Source organism: Lontra canadensis, unplaced genomic scaffold (genome assembly GCF_010015895.1).
Source record: "Lontra canadensis isolate GAN:19392208 unplaced genomic scaffold, GSC_riverotter_1.0 scaffold2, whole genome shotgun sequence".
Lineage (NCBI taxonomy): Eukaryota > Metazoa > Chordata > Mammalia > Carnivora > Mustelidae > Lontra > Lontra canadensis.
The window spans coordinates 3,934,785-3,937,266 of record NW_022630996.1 but is presented as its reverse complement, the minus strand read 5'-3'; the positions used below and the strand labels follow the sequence as shown (position 1 = coordinate 3,937,266).

At 38.6% G+C, this 2,482-nt stretch overlaps 1 pseudogene; it reads left to right on the top strand.

Moving 5' to 3' along the window:
* Nucleotides 1–1,626: 1,626 nt before the first annotated feature.
* Nucleotides 1,627–2,480, top strand: LOC116873184 (annotated as a pseudogene).
* The last annotated feature ends 2 nt before the right edge of the window (nt 2,481–2,482 follow it).

Genomic DNA, 2,482 nt, shown 5'->3' with positions numbered 1-2,482 from the left:
AAAAAATACAATAGATATTAGAATATACCTTGAAACTATTCAAAACAAAAACAGAATAAGTTAAAATTTATTGGATCCATAAAATGCCATGCTACAAAGGAAATTTATAGCTATAAACACATGTGTTAAAAAACAAGAAAGTTCTATAATATAACCTAATATTGTATCTTTTTAAAAAATATTTTATTTGTTTATTTGACAGAGAGAGAGAGAGAGATCACAAGTAGGCAGAGAGGCAGACAGAGAGAGGGAGAAGCAGGCTCCCTGCTGAGCAGAGAGCCCGATGCCAAGGCTTGATCCCAGGACCCTGAGATCATGACCCAAGCCAAAGGCAGAAGCTTAACCCACTGAGCCACCCAGGTGTCCCCCTAATATTATATCTTGAGGAAACTAAAGAAGAACAAACTAAAGACAAAGCTAGAAGAAAGAATAAAAGTTTAAAGTTGAGATATATGAAGTAGATAATAGGAAAAAGAGAAAAATCAAAGAAATCAGAATTCAGTTCTTTGAAATTATCAATAAAATTTTTAGGTAGATTAATGAAAATGAAATTATTAAAATCAGAAATGATTGTGGGTAGATTACTACTGATTTTATATAAATGAAAAGTAATATAAGAGTACCATGAGTCAGTTAGGTGTCGACTCTTGATTTTGGCTCAGGTCTTGATCTCCGGTTGTGAGATTGAGTCCTGCATTGGGCTCCTTGCTCAGTGGGAAATCTGCCTGAGACTCTCTCCCTCTCCCTCTCTTCCACCACCCCCACTAGTGCATGCTCACTCTCTCTCAGATCTTTAAAAAAGAGAGTACCATGAAAATTGCATAACCTGATGAAATGGGCAAATTCCTAAAAACACAACATATAAAGGCTCCACATGAAGAAATAGAAATTCTGAACAGATCCATAATTAGTAGAGTTTGAGTCAGTAATTAAAAACTTCCCAGCAATGGAAGTCTGGACCAGTTGATTTCACTGGTGAATTATACCACTATTTAAACAAACAAACAAAAACAACAGCAATGGATCTCACTGTTTCTATGAGTGGGAAGTCCCTGATACAGACTATCTGGATTCTCTGCACAGGTCTCATGGATGTCCCAGAAAGGGATGGCCTTAGTTTGCAATTTTCTTGTGAAACCCAACACTTTTGATTGAAAATGGACCAAAAAGTAGAAGAGGGTTCATCTATGGTTTTTCTCATGGTTCCTTTCTTATTCCTAGATCCTGGAGTCATTTTCTCCTTTTTTCATCATTAAAGGATATTGAATTTTGTCAAAACTTTTCCTCCATTAATTAGATGAACATGTGTTTTTTTTTTCCCTTCATTGTACAAATATGATGTAGTACATTGATTGATTTTTGTATGTGGAACTAAGGCTGCCTTCTAGGAATATTATCTTCCCCCGACTATACTGTATGATGTTATTAGTATGCTCCTGGATCCAGATTCTGATTATTGGGAATTTTTACCTATTTCTATTGAGATGCAGTTTTCTTGTTTTGAGTCTTTGACCTTTTTAACAGGATAACACTGGCCTCATAGAATAAATGAGGAAGTGTTCCCTTTCCCTCCTCTTCAGTAAGAAAAGTTTATGGAAGATCTTTTTTTTTTTTTTTTCCACCCTGGTGGGATTCCAGCTCAGTGAAGACATTCAAGTGCTCCTCTTTTGTATCGTCTCCCTATTATAGATCTTTAACCTGCTGGCAAATGGCATGATCTTGGGACCCATTTGGCTAGACCTCAGATTGCATACCCCCATGTATTTCTTCCTTTCTCATTTGGCTATCATTGACATATGCTATGCTTCCAGCAATTTGCCCAGTATGCTAGAAAACCCAGTGATGCACAAAAATACTCTCTTCTTTGTCTTATGCACTATGCAGATAATTTTGTTTGTGACTTTTGCTAGAGCAGAGTGCCTGATTTTGGGTGTAATGGTCTACAACTGGCTTGTGGCGATCTGCCATCCACTCCAATACACTGTCATCGTGAACTGGAGAATGTGCATGGTCCTGTTTGTCACTACCTGGGCATGTGGGTTTTCCCTGGCCCTAGTGTATCTAGTTCTCTTTCTAAAGTTGACCTTCTGTGGGCCCTAGGAGGTGACCACTTCTGTGAAATCCTATCTGTCCTCTAACTGGCCTGTGGTGATACTTGGATCAGTGAAGTTTTTATCTTTACTGGTGGTGTGTTTATCTTAGTTGGGCCCCTTTCCCTGATGTTGGTCTCCTACATACACATATTCTGGACCATCCTGAAGATCCAGACAAAGGAGAGGCACAGAAAAGCCTCTTCCACCTACTCCTCCCATTTCTGTGTGGTTGGATTCTACTTTGGCATAGCCATAATGGCTTATTAGGTTCCAGACAATAGCCAATGTGAGGAGGAGCAGAATATCCTTACCCTGTTTTACACCCTCCTCAACCCATTGCTGAACCCCCTCATTTACAGTCTGAAGAATGTTCAGAAGGCACTATAAAG